General features: G+C 44.4%; 1 pseudogene; it reads right to left on the bottom strand.

Annotated features, from left to right (window-relative positions):
• Positions 1 to 12,993: 12,993 nt before the first annotated feature.
• LOC136643230 (5S ribosomal RNA) lies at positions 12,994 to 13,110 on the bottom strand (annotated as a pseudogene).
• Positions 13,111 to 19,490: the final 6,380 nt, after the last annotated feature.

The raw sequence follows: 19,490 nt of genomic DNA, 5'->3' as shown, positions 1-19,490 counted from the left end.
TACTGAAGAAGCCCAGTGGGAATACAGTGGGGAGCAGGTGGAAGCCTTGAGCCATCCTCCTTCATTCCCTGGTGCCATTTAAAAAAACCCAGATGTCCTAGCCCTCAATGAAACATGAGTAGATGGGACATCTAGGAATTCTAAAATGGCATCGAGGGAGAAAAAAGATTACTGTGTGTCCCCATAATCACTGTTCACACTGAAAAACAGGGATCTGGATGTGCCATGAAGCTACCATAGGACAGCTTTGTTACATGCGCTTAACTCAAATTTACATCCATTTTCACCATTATGTGGCAATGGCAGCTGATACAGGCTGCAAGCCTATCAACCCTTACCTAGGAGTAAGTCCAGTTGACTATAATGATACCTACTTCTGAGGCATGCATAGGATTGGGCTGACATTGACATTCAACCTTTCAGATACCAGCATAGCCTAACAAGCTTTTTTCTTTCATTTGAGGCATGCAGAGAAACACACACACACACACACACACACACACACATACACACACACACACACTTTGCATATGGCCTTTTCTTTCTTCATGATTAATTTTTCACATTTTTATAATTCCTTTCCTCCACGTAGCTCAGGTACAGAGCAAATCCTCACTTAAAGTTGTTGATAGGTTCCTGGAAACGGCAACTTGAAGCAAAACAGCTTATAACAAAACCAGTTTTACTGCAGGCAAATTGATGTACATAAACAAGTTCCTACAGCATATCTCTGGTCACAAAAACATCATCAAACTTCTAAATAAAGACCCAAAACACTTCTAATATTAAAAACTGAAATAAATGTGAACTTTCCAGGCCAAAGAAAACCCACGCAAATAAGGGGAGAACATGCAAACTCTACACACATACAGGAATCTTTTTTTTTTTTCCTCAACAACTTAATAAGGAAACAACTTTAAACAAAGCAACTTTAAGTGAGGATTTACTATACATGGTTTCTCCCCTCCATTAGTCCTCATGAAAACCCTGTGAGGTAGGTGAGGCTGTGACATAGTGACTGGCCTAAGGCCACCCAGGAAGCTTCATGGCTGAGTGGGGATTTGAACCTGGATCTTCCAGATCTATGTCCAAAACCAGAACCACTACACCAACTTGGATCTTGCCAGACAGTGGGCAGGGGAGAGCAGTGGCGGCAGCAGGCCATCAGTGCCTCATGTGTCAGCCCTTGCAAGGGCATGGGTCATGAACCCTGCCTCAGCAGTGGACCCATCCCTGCCCACTCTGCCTCCTGTTGTGATTTAAAATGGGATTATTTCTTATTTCCCACTAATAATAATAATAACTAGGTATTTATATACCACCTTTCTGGTCATCAGATTACTCCTCTGACTTTATTCAAGGCGGTTTACATCGGCAGGCATTTCTAAATCCCTCAAGGGGATTTTTACAATCAAAGAGGTTCTCTCTTTCAAGAACCAACAACATTTCAGAATGGAACTTCCTGGTTTGGTCTCACTGCTGGCCTCCAGTTCTCCCACACAGGCTGACAAGCAGCTCCATCTCTCACATGGAGGGCAGCCAAGACGCTTCTTGCTCACACCAAGAGCAGGTGGAATCACTCAGCTTGGCTTGTCAGCTGCTTCTAGGTCTCGCCACTCTCAGCCAATCAGGGAGCTACTGGTGTCCTCGAACTGGCGACCTTCTGATGTTATCTTCGGGCTAATGGAGGCTCTACCCTCTAGACCAGACCTCCTGCCCGCTAGGACCCACTAGGAGTCCTTGGAGGAATAAATAAATAAATTAGCTTAAACTGTCTGCCATAACATTAGTAAATGTAAATACAAAACTTAATAGAACTGCCTGCCTTAATTGAATTGAAGATTATGTAAGATTATTATGCTGCCATTTCTCTTGTACTCTTATATTGTGGGAACTGAATGGTGATTAAAAACATCAGCGTAAGCATGTCCTTGGAGCTTGTGCAGAACCAAAACTTTCCAAGAGGCAAAGTGGGATGCAAAGGTCAATAAACAGGCATGAGAAGGGATTAGCTATTAAGATACCATGCTGAGTGGTCAAGTGGATTTGCCAAACAGGATGAACAGTGACAGAAACCTGGAAAGAGATCAGGGCATGTGCGTGATGACAATGATTCACACACTTGCATGGAAGTTTCCCACCTCACAACATTTGTTCACACCCTACGCATATAAACAGGAAAGCCGTAGAGTGAATAAAACTCACTGAGATACATGAAGAGTTGAGCAGCATGTAACCTTTTCAGATGCTTTTGGCTAACTCCAACTTGATGTCTCATCCCTAGGGCAAATAAGTTAATAAAACACAGTCATTTCTTGTTATCCACTAGGATTAGATTCCTGGAAAATCTAGTGAATACTGAATTAATGGATACTGAATCATTGAACCTATGAGAAAAATGGGGTTAGGTCCCAGGGGACCCTCTTCACCATACACTCTGTGAACTTTATGAACTGGAATCTTAACTTGAAGTCTATGCCATGGGGTTGGGGGATTGTGAGGGCTCATCAGCATCTCCAACATGTGATGCTTCCTCCTCCATGTTGGCTATCCCTTTACGTGTTGTAGGTCGAGGTGATGATGATGACGACTACTACTCTGTGCTGGCTATCCCTCGACTCATTGAAGTTGCTGGCCCAATAACAAGGCCTGTTCAGCAGTGGGGTTCAGCAGTGGGGAGGAGGTTTTTTCACCTTTCCCCCAACTCTCTTGGCTCCTTCCCAGGGCTTGCCCCAGCCTCAGAGCGTCTTCCAGAGACTTCTCATCATCACCCTCTATCATTGTCAGGGTTGTGAAGGTTCAGGTGGACTCCCCAAGATGGTGGGGCAAGTCTGGAAGCGGACACAAATGTGTCCAACAATTCTCCATGGACCAATACTAGTGCCCATTTGATGTAGAAAATTTACCCAATTCAGACAACTTTCGTGGATAATGAGAACAAAATTGCAGGTAATGAGGGATTGGTGGTAATTCTGCCCCTTGCAGATAAGCAAATCTGTAGATAGCAAATTTGCTTATAAAGAGAACTGACTGTATTATGGATCATGAAGGTTGCAATCCTATACTCAGCCTGGGAGCAAATCTTATGAAACTCAGGGCACAATCCTATGCATGTCTGCTTAGAAGCAAGTATATTGTGTTCAATGGGGCTTATTCCCAGAACATGAGAACATAAGAAGAGCCCTGTTGGATCAGGCCAAAGGCCCATCTAGTCCAGCTTCCTGTATCTCACAGTGGCCCACCAGTGCCCCAGGGAGCACACAAGACAACAGACAGTGTCCAGGAATGTGTGGATAGAATTGCAGCCTCAGTGATGGTTTCTTTTGAGTAGACATGCATAGGATTTCACTGTCAGCCTGCTTACATTTCTAACAGCATCATCCTGTGCACGTTTACTCAGATGTAATTCTGGTTGTTTTCCGTTGAGGCTTACACCAAAGATAGTGTGCATAGGATTGCAGCCATAAACATGTAAATATATTTGTAGATGACCCCGAAGTGGCTTGCGCTTGCTATTTCTGAAGATAGCTATTTCTGCTATTTCTTGCTATTCTAAGCCTCGGGAGCCCTGCATAGGACTGTATGGTGCTCCCCGCATTGCTGTACCTCCACCCTAACACACAGTAAGTAAAAGCATCCCTCACCCTCCCTCTCAGCAATGCAATCCTGGGGATCACATCACTGCCCTCACCCCTCTCCCGCAAAGACTTGGTATAAACTTCCCCCCCAAAAACAGTGGTTCTTAAACCACTGATCCATAGGAACAGATGATCAATATCGTCACTCTAGTGCAGTGATATTCAGCCCTTTTCACCTCGTGGCACACTGGCAAGGCACTAAAATGGTCAGGGTACACCATCAGCTTTTTGACAATTGACAAGGCACGCTGTGCTGTCAATGGGGGCTCACATCCCCCAATGGTCCTACTGATAAATGACCCTCTCCCAAATTCCCACGGCACACCTGGGGACCATTCACGGCATACCAGTGTGCCACAGCACAGTGGTTGAAAATGGCTGCTCTAGTGCTGCCTTTAAGACAAAGCATCAGACTCATGGAACATGGAGGTTGCAATCCTGTACTCACTTATCTGGGAGTAAGTCTTTTTAAGCTCAACTTATTAAACATCTTTAAACATACATGGGTACATGTATGTGTGCACACATGCAAGGGCGACCATGACTTCATTTACCAGTCATAAATCCAAAGGAAGGATCATGTTAAAAAATTAAATTTGCAATCTTTGAACATTTAAAATCAGGGATTCCAGCTAAACCTCTTACTCAGTTGGGATAAAGAAACGCAATAAAGAGAGGTACACCCAATTCTTTGTATCCCCTTCCTTGTTTATATTTTCTGGGGCTATATGACACTGTGTTGAGTGAAAGCATAAGGTTCAGTCATGGCATTTGTGCTGCATCAGTTGATTCCATTAATCTTTGAACAGTAACGCAGGTGGCCATGAGGGTATACCCTGCAGCCAGCTTGCTCATTAGACCTCGGATGCAAGCACAGGAAAGGCAGTCTTCAAACATAATAAACAGCTCCTGCTTATCCTCTTGAAATTGCTTCCTTTGTGGGAAGATTTTATTGTTATGACTCAGCTCCTGTGACCAATGATGGAGTCCACAGGATCTCAGCATCACAAGGAAGGTGGTCTAAAGACGGGAGAGGGACTACTGACTATGGATGATTTGTCCTGGAGGTACTCGATACAAAGCATGTTTAAATTGCCAGATTTCCTGCACACAGTTGCCTCTCACAGTTCTTTCAGGAATCTCAGGATAAGATGTGCAAAACAAAGGAAGGGACACTGAATCAAAGACAACCAAAACTATGATCATATCACAAATGATACTTTTAAGCCAATGCCAGAAAAGCAAAATCAGTATTCACTTGATTGCATGACATCATTGCAACTTTACAAAAGAAAGAATACTGGATATGTTTCGCCCGTGAGACATTTTGTTCTGATCACCACAGACAAAGCTAACTTTGATGAACATCAAGACCAGAACGTGGGGCCTTTCAAAACTCTAGTCACTGACCTAATCACTGGCCATTCAGCATGTTGTACGAATCCAATCTTTTGAAATAGTGGACATTTATTTTTATTCAGAAACCAAGAGTAGGCTCCAGTCATCCGTCAGGCTTTATGGGAATTGAATTACAACATAGTCTGTCTCCTTTAGCAATAACCTCCTCAGTCAACATCTCAGTATCATACAGGAGATACTAAAGCTATTGAAATGCTGGACAATAGGAAAAAAAATGGAATCAAACCATTCTAATAACAAACTACTGAAATACAGTACAAACCACAAATGGAAAACAAGTAGCATTCATGCTCATCACAACAGGCACAAGATTGTTTATCATCAAATGGAGAGGGTCAGAATTTGTTGTTTGTTACCCCAAACAGGTTCATTAGATGGCATTTGGCAAATAAAATGGTAGAAATGAAGATCTTTATTTTATTTTTATTTTTTTACAAAAGACCTCTCCATGCTTATTCGAACTTGGCAAATGGTTCAATTCCACCCTGGGCTGACACAGCATCCACTGCATCCTGTGGCATGGCCAGCCAGGAGAGGTAAGTAAATATTTTACTCACCTTCTTGACCACTCCCTATAGGGCTCCTCAAAGCTTTGCCAGGATGGGGATTCCAGATTTAGCATATGCAAGTGCTGTCAAGATTCACCAATCGTCCCCATTCTGGCGCAATTCCCACCCTATGCACTCATCTATTGGGCAGCCAAATGCTAAAGTAGCTACCGCTGCATCCTGCAGTCTCGAAGCAGTCGCTGGAGGTCTCCTCAAGGAAAGGGACTTTTGTCCCCTTCCCCCAGGGAAGCCCCAAGCATGGCAGTGGGGCTTCTCAAGTCTCTGCCAGCTATTTTGCCAGCGCAGACTTGAGAGACTCAATGTTGGGCCTTCTGGCCCAACACAGTTCAGGATCTGGCAGAGTAGAATTCCACCACCCCAGATCCTCCCCTGCCCTGTCTTCCCCACACCCTGGAACACTTCCCCTCCCCCCGCCTCCGAGGCCCTCACCACCACCCAGAGCTCTTCCAGAGCTCAACTCCGGCTGGTGTTGAGCCTGGTGCCAGCCAGCTAGATTTCGTCTGGAACTAAGTAGGAGCTCTTACCTAGCTCCAAATGGTATCTGGCTGGCTGGCACCAGGCTCAACGCCAACTGGCGCTGAGCCAGCACTAGCGCTGACTCCATACAAGGTATCGCGGATGTGCCTTTGTGACACCCAGTGCTGGAGCTCAGTGCTAGCACTGATCCAGTTCAAGACTGGGCCCTAAATTCCTATTCCCTATAATTGATAACATATCACTACAATATAAAACTTACTTTGGTGAACTTTCTGGCACTAGGTTATTTGTGTCCTGGATGAGTGTGATCTGGTCAAATGCATCCTGGCCATTGGCATCCCTGGACATTTGCGTTTAAATGTTCAATACCGGAATGCGTATGATTGGGCCACTGTTATCCAGGATGCAATGGTCATGTCCCAGGACCTTCCATCCCTTACCTTCCTCTTCATCCCTTGCCAAACCACTGAGCTGTGCCATTGGCCACTACACATGATCCCAACATACAAGATAGTTTCCCCTGTGTTAGCACCTTAACATATGTTTAAAAGCACACCTGATAACACCATTTAACTTTAAAAAGCAATCACGAGATGAAACCAGAGCGAGTGCTTTCAGGAAGCATGGGGGAAGCAAACAGGGCAACTGGAGCAGAGTAGTGCCAGGAATGAAAAGTGACTTGTGTTTTGAACGTAGAACCATACCTAGAACATTTCTGTCTTCTTGTGGAGTCCCCTGTACTCACTCTCACTCCTCATCTTCTGGCTCCAATTTAAAACCCTACTCCATGCAGGAAATGCTTTTCAACAGTTGGCTATGCAACCTTTTCCTCCCCTCTCTCTCTCTCTTCCCCGCTTACATAAGGTGAGGTACAATTTATCTAAAAATATAAGAAAACAAAACAAAGCAAATCCATCTGTTCTTCTTCAAATCGATCCTGTCTAGCAGGCGAAACAGCAACACTGGCTGTGCTCTTTAAATTCTGATTGTACAAATGTACAGCAAATACCATCATGTTTACATGTTGATTCCTTTCACTCTTTCCCAGAATTCTAAAGATCATTTGGAAATTAAATTCTAAAAAACAGGGGGGGGGGAGTTAAATGTACTAGCATTGAACTATTCAGAAGTTCAATGCTAAGTAAAGCCTTTTATTCAAAGTAATAGTATCTCTGCATTAAAAGGAGATTTACAGCCCAATCCTATCCTTCCAATGCAGCAATGCCAAAATGGACTCCACTGCATCCTGCAAAGTGGGGGGGAAGGCAGTTGTGCAGGTCTCCCTTACCCAGGGTAAGCCTCCACAGTGCAGAAGAGTCTACTGGGAACTGCACTAGTGAATTTGCAGGTGCAGATCCACACAGAACCACACCACAGGATCACAGGGACTTGCACTACAGGATTGGGTCCTGAAAGGGGGCTTTGATTTGGTAGTCAGTGCTGCTGCTAAACCTGCGCTCTTCCCAGATCCAATCTGCCCATTCCCTGCCCCGTTGCCTCCCCACCCCACCCTCTCCTGCCTCCATTCCCCCATTCCACCCTTCCTCCACCCTCTCCTGCCTCGTCTGCCAACTCAGCAGGTCCCAGCGGCCTACCAGCACACATGGGAAGCAGAGCTTGCTTCCACAGGTTGTCGGAGTGGTTTTTACGACTGCTGTAAAGCGGTTAGTGCTAGCAGAATGCTTGTTCTGCCAGCAGGGCAGCTGAGCAGATGCTAACAGCATCCTTTAGGATTCAACCACAGGTGACCACCATAGCTTCTGAGACAAAACAATAAAGCTAGCACAGTCCAGCTTGCTAGGGCTTTTACTTGTTAGTAATTTTTTTCCAAGGTGAATAGCCATATATGTGCTTAGTTATATTTCAGACATGTGCAAAAATCTTGGTTCACCGTTACCCACTTTCGAAGGTTTTCAGATCATGGTAGATCACATACTTTACCAAACATATAAATTAAAATTCAGTGGATGTGGTGTCTTCCCCACCTTAAATTTTGCCTCATGTAGGTTTACTCTTAGAGACTCTTGAATACAGCAGGGCCACTGAGCCAACCCCATCACTGCAGTCTTAACATTCGGCCTTTGTGCAATAAAAGGCCATAAGGCTTGACTTGAAGGGTCAGACCAATCCACATCTAGCCTACCATTCAATCTCCACTGGTGGCCAATTAGAAGTCTTAGCGAAGTTTGCAGGAAGGGCATGAAGGATGCACCTATCTCCTGCTGCTTGCCCCAGTATCAGGTAATAATAAATATACACAAAGCTCCAACACACTGCCACACACCTTTCCTTCATATGGACAGTGCAAGAGCCCAGGAGGCAGCTGAAAAAGCCTAAGATCAAGCTAGGGAGTGCAAAGTATGTTGGTGTTGCTAAAGGCAATGGATGGGAAAACAATTGCAGTTGTAGCAGCCCAGTTCCCCATAGATATGAACTGCCTCTGGCACAGACTATACATTCAAATGTTAGACCAAGTCAGCAACAGCTGCATTTCACCTTTTTCCTGCTCCTACATTGCTCCCACGACAACAATTACATTGCAATCAAAAGCACTCTCCATTTAATTTCCCAGTCTGAAATGATTAACTTGTTATCTTTAAAGAAAACTTCAGTCTGAGTTCTGTTCAGACAGGAGCTGCGACTTAGACGTCAGACGAGCTGCACGTAGAATTGATGTCAAACACTCTTGTGCGACTGAGCCGCTGGCAGTTTTCCCGTGGGCATTCTGAGAGCCCTCTAATCAAGCAGCTCTTCGGAAAACGAAAGAACGACAGTAGGTGTCAAAACCACCTGACTTCTTTTGTTGGGGCTTTTCAAGACCACTCCTAGTTTCTTTAGAAAAAGATTGGAGAAAGCAAACTGACCACCTTACCACTTCTTGTCTGGTTGTAGAAACTAGAGATAGTTTACAAGCTGGCTGGTGTTTTCAGGAAGCAAGAAAATCAATTGTTTTCACCATCAGTGGTTCTCAAATGTTTTAACACTAGGACTCATTTTTTAGAATGATTATCCGTTGGGACCCACTGGAAGTGATATCATTAACCTGGAAATGATGACATGGCTGGAAGTGACACCACCAATTTAGGCTTCAAACAGCAATCAGCCAAAGGTCCCATTACACAGTGTGCTCATGTTGTTATTTTGCACAGCTCGGAATTCAAACATTCTAGCTCAGAAGTCTAGCTCAGATGAACAGTAATGGAGGTGGGCAGAAGTAGGAACATGCCGGCAGGAGAGGGGAGGCAGGGAAGGCAGAGCCTCCTGTCAGCTTAGCCTCTTCTGTGATTGTGCATGTGCTCCACCCAGTTTCTGAGTGGTTGCGCAATCACTTTAGAGGCTGTACTGCCATTGCTGCAAGCTCAAGTCTCTCCAAGAGCTTGTGGCAGCAGCAACTCAGCCTCCGTTGTGATTGCATAGGCCAGTGGTACTCAAACTTTTCCGGCCCGTGGCTCCCTTGACCCCTGTGGCTGTTGGCCATGACTCCCCATCATATTCCTGAGGGCTGGAAGTGACATCATTAAACAGGAAGTGGCCAGAAATATTAACTATATTAATATTAATTATATTAATCATATCATTAATTAAATGCAAATCTTAAAAATATATTATTAACATTTATTATTAACAGTATTTATATACCGCTTTATATATTATTATTATTATCTAATATATTATTAATACACAGCAATATACATACTTTATAAATGATCAGCTGCTGATCACTGTTGGAGACAGGATGCTGGCGTAGGTAGATTTTGTCTGGTCCAGGAGGACTCATTTTTTTTAACTTTGTAAGCATACGAATTGAATTGTTTTATCAAATGAACTTTGTGAACACCCAGTCTGACCAACATTACACACACACATCCCTGTGGACCCCAATCCAACTAGTCATTTCTCCCATTCTCCTTGGATAGGATTGAACCCTTTATTAGTTAAATTACATTAAATTTTTCCAGCAGCTGGTGGGGAAAATAAAAATAGACCATGAAAATATATCAGAGCTGATAAGGGTTTGGTTAGGAGGCTGATTTGTCTCCTATACTAGGGGATGCACAGCTCAATCCTAGGAATGTCTACTCAGAAGTAAGTCCCATTACAGTCAATGGGGCTTACTCCCAGGAATAGGATTGGGCTGGCAATCACTTCATCAATGGCTGATAAGTATTCCCTTCAAATAGCAAGATTCATCACTTTAAAAATACAGCCTCTCCTCTTCAGTCAAACAACAAGATTTATAAATCACTTTAAAAACTGTTCCCTTTTTCTGCTCTTGGCCAAGTAAAGTGTGTGCTTGCCTCTCCCCGCCGCCCCTCCTTTGCCAACTGCATGGAAACAACTTTAAGGGTCCTGGTGACTGGTAAAATAGGAAGCGTTTTATTTGGGGAGGGAGGGGCTCACATTCTGCCCAGGAAAGCTGGTGTGACTGTATTGCTGCGAGAGGACATCCCGCACCTCCCCTGTGCGTTCGTGGTGCCTCCTGGCATAGGCACTAGAGCTTCTAGGTAGCCCCCAGAATGCCTTGCAGCATGACATCATCCAGGAGCTCTGCGCTATGTGCCTCCCTTGCCTTGAATGTCACTGCACATCACTGGTGACAGCAGGCACCTCCTACAAATCTGCTACCTGAGACAGCTGCCTCAGTTGGCCTCATGGACAGGCCAGCACTGGAGACTCCTCGCATTCTTTGTTCCCATATTCTTCAGCTGAGGATATGTAGTATTCAGTATAAAACAGCTAATAATTATATCTCCCTCTGTCATACTGCAAGTTTCACTTTCTTGTTTACTATAGTAGATTCAAACTTTTCATTAGTAGCTGGGGTCCTGTAATCATCTCCTCTGAAACGACTTGGATGAAATTCTGTTTTCATTTTCTAGCCAACTCTCTTGTCTCTGAGATGCAGCTTTTAGACTCCTCATAAAATACTCAAGGAGAAAAAAAAAAAAGTGTTAAAACCAGAAAAAAAAATTCTGTTCTGCCATGGGCTCTCCATTCATACCTTCCCCCAATGGGGCTGTGGAACTGGCTGGCTGTTGTGGTTTCTTCTTTGTGTGGTCTTGATGTTTTTCCTGGGGGAAAGAAAGGTTATTTGCATGCTGTTTACATTTGTTCTGCAAGGGGATTCTAGCGCCTGTCTGAGGGAGTCTGGCTCAGTTATGGCTGCGCATATCAGTTGTCGATCTGCTAACTACTGAGCTATGACTTTACTACTGGAAAAGATGCTACAGAACCTTTATGGCAGCCTGCTTGTGCCTTGTGTGTAAAGAAAAGCTGGAATGGCTTTCGTGGTACTGACACTGTGTTTCTGTCATCACCACATGTCAGTTCTTGCTTCCATACATTGGCTAATGAGGGGGCATCATTGGGCCACTGTCATCATTGGTGGGGCGGTGGCTGTGTTGTTAGACACTCTGTGGAAGTGACCACCATTGTTTTTATAGCTCTCATTTTCACTGTCGCTATTGTTGTGGTTTTGATTTTGTTAAGGGGAAAGTATAGGGTGTCTGCAAACGCTGCCCATGATTAAGAGGCATCTGAGAATCTACAAGAGATCACCTTTGTGATCCTCCCTCTCCATGCATGCCACCCCAACAAACACATACATGCCACTCCCTGAGAAGACCACTCTTTCCTTGAACCCTGATAAACATAAAACCAAGAATAAACTACTGTTGAAATAACTGTAATCATTAAGACGGCGCTTCTAAAAATTATGATCAAAACACCCTGACTAGAGTTCTTAACATTCCGTGCCAATGCCAGCTTGTTGGAAGCCCAGGGGCCAAGTTGAGCATGGCCCCCCCCAAAGGGCTCAACACCATCTGCTCCTGATGGTACAGTGGCTGCCACAAGTATTGAAACACCCCACATTTCTTCCTCAGTGTGTACAATTCATAGCATTGCATTTTTATTTTGCTATGAAAACTGCTGTGTGAACTTTTTGTTGAAAATCAGCATATAAATATTCTTATTATTAATAACAAGAATTTCAAATGGAAGTGACCAGGACAAACACAAACTACTACAGGCTGAGAAAGTTCAAAAGGGGAGGTAAGGCTACCACAGAGTTATGTCTGTGAATCATATGCTTCCAAAATCAGTACACCTGCACCATTTTTGAACTACAAGGTAAAACGGAGGCCAATGCCAGGAGCAGATTGTTGGAGGCTCTAAGACAAAGCCCTGTACTGGGCTTCCCCCTGGCAGCAGTGCCTGCACCCTGTTGGAGCAGTGGGTGCTGCCATTGCCATTGGTGCAGAAGGTTCAGGGGCTGAGTTGGTCAGGTGGGCCCTTTCACAGGCATGGCCTAACTTGGCCAACCCCTGGTGCCATCTCTGACAGAGTCTACAAAGATCTGCAAAGCACTATAGAGCAAGTGTAGCAGCTTCGCAATTAATGTGAAGCATAAGCTACTGGATCAAAACCAATTTAATGGCTGTGGTACAGATAAAATCTCAATGTGTCCTAAGAAACACAGGACATATTGACATTATAGTTAGTTACAGAGTAGTTAAAGGCCCACTGAAGTGCACCAACAGTTTATAGGACTTAACTCCAACTTTTCCTTCTCCCATTATTATTCTTTGGCACCAGCTCTACCCCTCCCACCGCCCCAATGTTTCCTTCGTGAGAAGGGCTGCCTGTGGAGAGCAGCTCTGTCCCTTGCAATGTCCTCAATGATGATGGATGAGAGGGCAAAGAGGTGAACGACTCTAAGAAATCATTTGGAGCTACTACTAAGGTACTGCCACTGACATCTAAGGAAACAAAACAAACAAATTCGCACGCCCAAAGTGATGACTGTGAGTACCCAGATTCAGACAGAGCACAGTTGTACAGATAAGCTTAATGGTTGGTAACCTTCAGTCTCGAAAGACTATGGTAGAAGCCTATAGCACCCGGTATTCCCAGGCGGTCTCCCATCCAAGTACTAACCAGGCCTGACCCTGCTTAGCTTCCAAGATCAGACGAGATTGGGCATGTGCAGGGTAATAGTTGCCGTCTTATAGCCATTTAAAGAAGGAAAGGAATGGAAAGACAAAAGTCTATCATTGGCACTAACAGATGCTTCTCTGAGGTCAAGGCCTCTGGAATTGTTTTTCTCAATTGTGCCTTGCTCTCTTTCGTGTTCTCCATCTCTCTCCTTACCAGTCACCATCCCCTCCCCTTATTCACGCAAATGACAAATTTGTTTCCATGCACTATCAGACAGTATCATAGAGGGATAGAAAATCATGGGGTTGAGATGAAAATCTTCATGGTGACAGCAACACAAGAAGCAAGCCAGAGCTAGTGAACTACAAGGCTAAGCATCCTCTTTTGAACAGAAAAGAAAAAAAAAGAAGCCTCATTATCAATTGTCCTTTGCTGCCCTGCCCCCTCTTCACTGTGCAAGCGTGGCAGGTTTCCAGGGCTCTACCCTCCTCCCCAAAGGCTTTGCAACAGCACATGTGATAATTACAAGATGAAGGATCATAGGAATTTGGCATTTATCTGTTTGCCTTAATTTCATTTTTACTACCTTCTCCCTTCAAGACAGCAAAGCATAGATTGAGGCCATAAACTGTCAACTTGTGTATCTTGCAAAGCTCCCCATTTCCTGAAATGTGAGATGATTTACATTTCCAATCAAAAGGACAGAAATGAAACATTCAACGCAACTCCGGTGGAAGCAGTAACAGCCCCCAAGTGGATTGGATTCCTTCTCTAATCTTTACAAATCCACTATTAATACTAAATTACAGTCTGTAGGAGAGTTTTCTGCACAGTTCAAAATTAGATCAGGTTAGGTAGCATTAAACTTTCTATTGCGGTGTGCATAAAAGATTTTTTTTAATCTTTTCCTTTCCCTTCCCAGATATCAGTTTGTGTTTCTTGTGAGATAGGCTTGTTTTCAAAAATCAAGTTGTTGATGACACTTGCTAATCATTAGGAAATCAGGAGATAAATGCTCAGGGTCTGCTTGCAAGGGAATTTCTGATTAACATTCTAAATGTTAGCAAATGAGAAAGCAAATTGCTTTTGCTGAACAAATAACAGATACGCAGACAAAATTGCTGGCATTTTAAAGACCTGCCTCTACCATATGACTCTACTTCTCCATTAAGATAATTTGGAGAGACTCTGCTGTCACTCTGATTGACCTATACATAGAGCACCACCTCCTTGGTGGTGGCCTCCCCAGACTTTCAAACTCCCTGCCATATGACATCCATGAGGCCCTTTCCTTCCCAGCTTTCAGGAGGGCCCAGAAAATATTTTTTTGTTTGCCAGGCCTTTGTTGATAGTAAAGGGGAGATGAACTGGCATTCATCTGCTACTGTTGGTTTCTTTTTGCTGTTGATAGCAGTTGTACTGTCTCAGTTTAGTACTTGGGATTTTAATGGTTTTTAAAAACCTATTTATTGCTTGTTTTTACTGTTGTATATTAAGATGTCAGCTGCCTTGGATCTTGTGATGAAAGGCAGGATAAAAACAGAATAAATAAATAAATATTTTAAAAGAGGATCTTGAATGATAGCTGTAAGGTGTTAATCTTCCCACACTAGACACCTGAGGGTCTCTGCATGCATGTGTGTGTTTTTGTGTGTGTCTGTCTAGTTGACATATGCCAAAATCAAATCATGCTGCCATAGTTAATTGTGGGGGGCTCTAACCTTTGAGGCAAAGTGATAAACAAGGTTAAGGACATATGGGGTTGTTGAGCTGTGCTTGCCATTGTCCCCTGACATAAAAGGCTTTCTACAGGAGTATTTGTAATGCCCCTCAAGTATGCAAAAGGGACCTCTCTGCTAAGTAGCTCTTAAGTATTCAGGGGCTAACAGGCATAGAAAAAATGAAGACCACCTGGGATCACAGGATAATTAAATGCAATCCTGCTTTTTCAGTCTTTGAACTGAAGCTCACAAATAACCATGAGCTCTAAACTCAGGGATGAAGGGCGGGGAGAAGAGAGACACTCCAGTTTAATTAATTGCTGAACCTGGTTTGCTTTATTTTGCAAGCATGGGTGCTGCTTTTATAGTCATGTTGCATGTTCAGATAAGGGAATAAAGGACAAGAAAACCCAAGGTAAATATGAAAAAATCATGTGGGCGCAGGAGAGGAAGAAAGACACAGCTGATCTAAATGGCTGTAAAAAAAACTGACAACCTTTGTCCAATCAGGGGATTTCTAGGTGATTATAACTGTGGATAATCATCACCCAATTTATGTCCCAAACTGGCATGGGAGTCATCACCTGATTTGTGGGCTTGCAACATTCTTTACAGCCACCACACAACACAACATGCCATAGAGTGCAGCCGGCAAGGGACAGGCAGGGGTGGGCAGAAAGGGGCAAGGGGGGGTACCATGCAGGGACAGGGGCAGGGATGGGAGGTGTCAAGGGCAGGAAGGGGGCAGCTATCACTGGCAGCAGCTCCACTGATATCCTATCCCCCTTCCCAGCCTTGATCCACCTACCTGGCAATTGCTAGAGCAAGCCCGAACAGAACCATCAGGGCAGCAGAGGCTTGCCCCAGGTGGTGGTGGAGGGAACAAGTGTTCCCTTACCTTGAGGAGGCCTCTGGGGATCAAAACATCCCCCAGGATTTGCCACATGCACTGTTGGCACAGCTGCATTGGTGGGAGGGGGGAGTGGGGAAATGACATTAGATTGGTTTGATTCTGAATTTACTGTGGGGTTTTCCTCACTGTCCACAGGGGGTGTTTGCGAATTCCACCTGCTGGTTGCTATTTGTCCAAATGGACTACAAGATCAGTAAAGATGACAGAGCAATAACCATAACATAAAAACAGCAATGGTCACACTAGACTCCCATGCCAAGTGCCACCATTCCATAATCTAATTTTTACCTACCTGATTAGTGTTAGTATTGCTGGAGGAAGCAGTTGTTTGGACTCTATTTAGTTTCAGAGATTCCAGCAAAAAAAGGTCCACTTGTAAAGGAAAACATGGGCCTTTAGAATCTTTAGAAAGGGGAATAGCAACAGATGCAACCCAATGATCCAAGCAACCTGCACCACTCACCACACTGAACTTCACATTCGGTTTCATTGCTGGCCCATCCATGAGGCCAACTGAGCTGGATGACTCTGGCGACGGACTGATGGAGAGTATTCCATCATCACATCCTGTGGCAGTGAATTCCAGAAATGGACTGTAGTAGGGGCAGCAAAGGGATACACAGAATAGGCATTCTCAGTCATGGTGTCCTACAGGGCAAATATTTCCACTGGGAGACCCAGGGCGAAATTCTAACCCCTTATGTCAGTGCTTCCCAGCACTGGCATAGCGGTGCCAATGGGACATGTGCTGCATCCTGCAGTTGGGTGTCACTCACGGAGGCCTCCTCAAAGTAAGGGAATGTTTGTTCCCTTACCTCAGAGCTGCATTGCCCTTAGGTTATTAATTATTATTAACAGTATTTATATACCGCTTTTCAACTAAACGTTCACAAGCGGTTTACAGAGAAAAATCAAATAACCAAATGGCTCCCTGTCCCAAAAGGGCTCACAATCTAAAAATATGCAAAGGAATACCAGCAGACAGCCACTAGAACAGACAGTGCTGGGGTGAGGTGGGCCAGTTACTCTCCCCCTGCTAAAAAAAGGAGCACCCACTTGAAAAAGTGCCTCTTACCCAATTAGCAGGGGTAAAGATTCCAGGTCAGTGCTGGAAAGCACTGGCATAAGGAGTTAGAATTGCGCCCCAGTTGGCTCCCTCAATCTCAGCTTTTAGACACGAGAAAAATTCAGCAGCATTCAGGTATGTGTTTGGTTCAGGTCTTTGTGATGGTCACATATCCTGGCTTATCTGAGTGTCCGTTCAATCCTTTGCATGTCTACTCAGAAATAAGCCCCACTGAGTTCAATGAGACTCTCAGGTAAGTGTGTATAGGACTTCAGCCTCAGTCATCACCTAGTACTATCTACCCATTCAGCTGTTGTTTTGCTGCTGTTTCATTTTGATGCTCTTTTCATGTTTTCTAGCTTTATGTATGTAAATAAAATAAAATATCTTTTATGGAAATGTATCCTCTGGTAATTGTTAGCTGCCTTGGGGGGCCCATTATGGGCCACAAAAGGCAGGGTATAAATATTTTAATTAATAAAGACAAGACAGTGAAAGCAGTTCAAAGGAAATTGCTCTTGAGAGACATGCAATATTTTCCCCTGAGTTTCCCTGGAACTGTTCTCACAGCAAATCCCCTGTCCTTTGACATCAGAGGAGTTTAGAAACCTATTTCCAGGGCTTCAACAGCACTTCCATTGGAGAATGCTGGGGAAGGAAGGGTGGAACCTGCAATAAGTTAAATATAAATTAGAACTTTCTTAAGCCAAGTCAAGCTATGAGGATTTGCTTTACCATTTCCTTCAAAATAGGCTTCTATTTTGGCTGCAGACGCATTTGAAATGAATTATAAAGAACTTTGATATTTGTGTTTTAATCTGCTGCGGCCTGCTATAAACCTTAGGAATGGGCCAGCCTACACATTGTGACATATAAATAAATAGTGCTCTGAGTTGTGCGTTCTTTTTATTTTGGGTCAGCCACAATGCCGTTCTCGTTAGCAACAGAGATTATTTGTGGATCATGTCACTCTGAGGCACAGCATTTAAGGAAAGATTGATTGGGGCTGACCTGTTTTCAGGGCCTTTCTAGAAAGCACCTGACTGCAATCCCAGAGATGCAAGTGCTTCATCATTCAAGCCACTGCTTTGGCATTCCATTTGTAAATGTACATGTGGTGATACTGTAATACACTCTCCGGCGGAGTGACAGGTGCATGAGGTAATGCACCATAAATTATTGGCATGTCTTGGACATTGGCTAGGAAATGATTCTAGTATGTTGCGCTATACCATAAAAAGAGAATACGTTTTTAAAAAATCACTGCCCATTTTGCTTATGTATTTCTTCTTGGCTCAGCTGGTGATACTCCTGTCTGCGATATCCTTTGGCAGCTTCAGACAAAAACAGTTTTCTTGGCAACACTGGGTAGTTTCCACTGCTTGTTAGTAGTCACTCTGCACTTACTGCACTTGCTGGAGATGCGCACACACACAAAAGACACGTGCACATGCACAGAGAGAGAGAGAGAGAGCCTTCACGTCCTCCACGCATGTGTCTTTTGGTGTCTGCCTGCATAGCTGAGGCTATTGTTTGAGCAGCACAGAAAGAAGGGAGAGCACCCCCACTCCACCATTTATGCAACTTTCCACTTAGCAATAGTTAAGTGCTCTGCCACCCCATCATGGGGGGGGGGGGCGCCACCATGGCTTATTAGAAGACGAAGAGCTAGGACAAAAGAGCATTTTCTGAGATGCCTTTCAGGTGCCCTTGCTGGTCTACAAGTATATTGAGCTCACTCTGACTTTTTGCTCTGACAGAGCCCTATGAATCAGAGGGCAACATTAGCACCACTGAAATCACATGGAAGAGGGTTATCACTCCTGACATCTTCTTTTGCTTCTCCTTCCACAGAGAGCACCCAGACAATTCTGTGCAGTATGATTGTTTAGTGTGCAGAGCCTGTGTGGAGGACTGCATTAGTTCCCTTTCATCAGACATAAGTGGTTAACGGAGAAGGAGGATGCTGTTTTATTGCATTCTGCTCTGTCTCGCTCTCTTACTCTATCTCCCCTCTCCGTTTTTATTTTTTTTCCAAAACAATGCTCTATCGATCACACACTTTGTGGGACTGAAAAACAATCTCTGGTCCATAAGAGCCCATTGAAGTAGGAGAGGGTGAAAAGGGGAACGCCTAGCAGTCAGGCTGTCTCCCCTGCAAAATCTGGAAACAAAATGAAAAAGGTTTGAGTTGGTCCATCATTTGGCCAACTGGGAAAACCTGGGTTTGTTTTGTTACCATATGACTAGGATAGATACTCCAGCACAGAGGTGCAGTGCTAATGTTGAAAGAGCAGTACACTAAGCTGCAAATCTCAACTGACCTGGTTCAAATTTTCCCTCTGTTATGAACTCAGTAACAGCTCAGTTCTAACTAACTCTCCCCTTCCACAGATAAAGTCGTACCATCAGAGTTTGTGCTGCATCCTGTGGTGGGGGGCAGTCATGGAGGTCTCCTCATCATAAGGGAACTTCCCTTGTCCTGGGGCAAGCCTCCACTGCCTGAATAGGTTTCCTTGGATCTGTACCAAACATTGTGCTGGTGCAGGCCCAAGGAGAGTAAGGAAGAGGGAAGAAGAGAAAGGAGAGAATCGTGGCATACACTGGTGTCACTGGGATCCACCACCCCCTCCCCCTTTCTGCCTCCCCCCTCCCCCCATCCAGACACTCTCCTGTTCCTTCCCTGCCCACCTGGTTCCTTCCACTGCGTGACCCCACTGCCAGGTTACCAGCACTGGCAGTGGGTGG

Source organism: Tiliqua scincoides, chromosome 2 (genome assembly GCF_035046505.1).
Source record: "Tiliqua scincoides isolate rTilSci1 chromosome 2, rTilSci1.hap2, whole genome shotgun sequence".
In the NCBI taxonomy this organism is placed as follows: domain Eukaryota; kingdom Metazoa; phylum Chordata; class Lepidosauria; order Squamata; family Scincidae; genus Tiliqua; species Tiliqua scincoides.
This window is presented reverse-complemented; position numbering and strand designations above follow the sequence as displayed.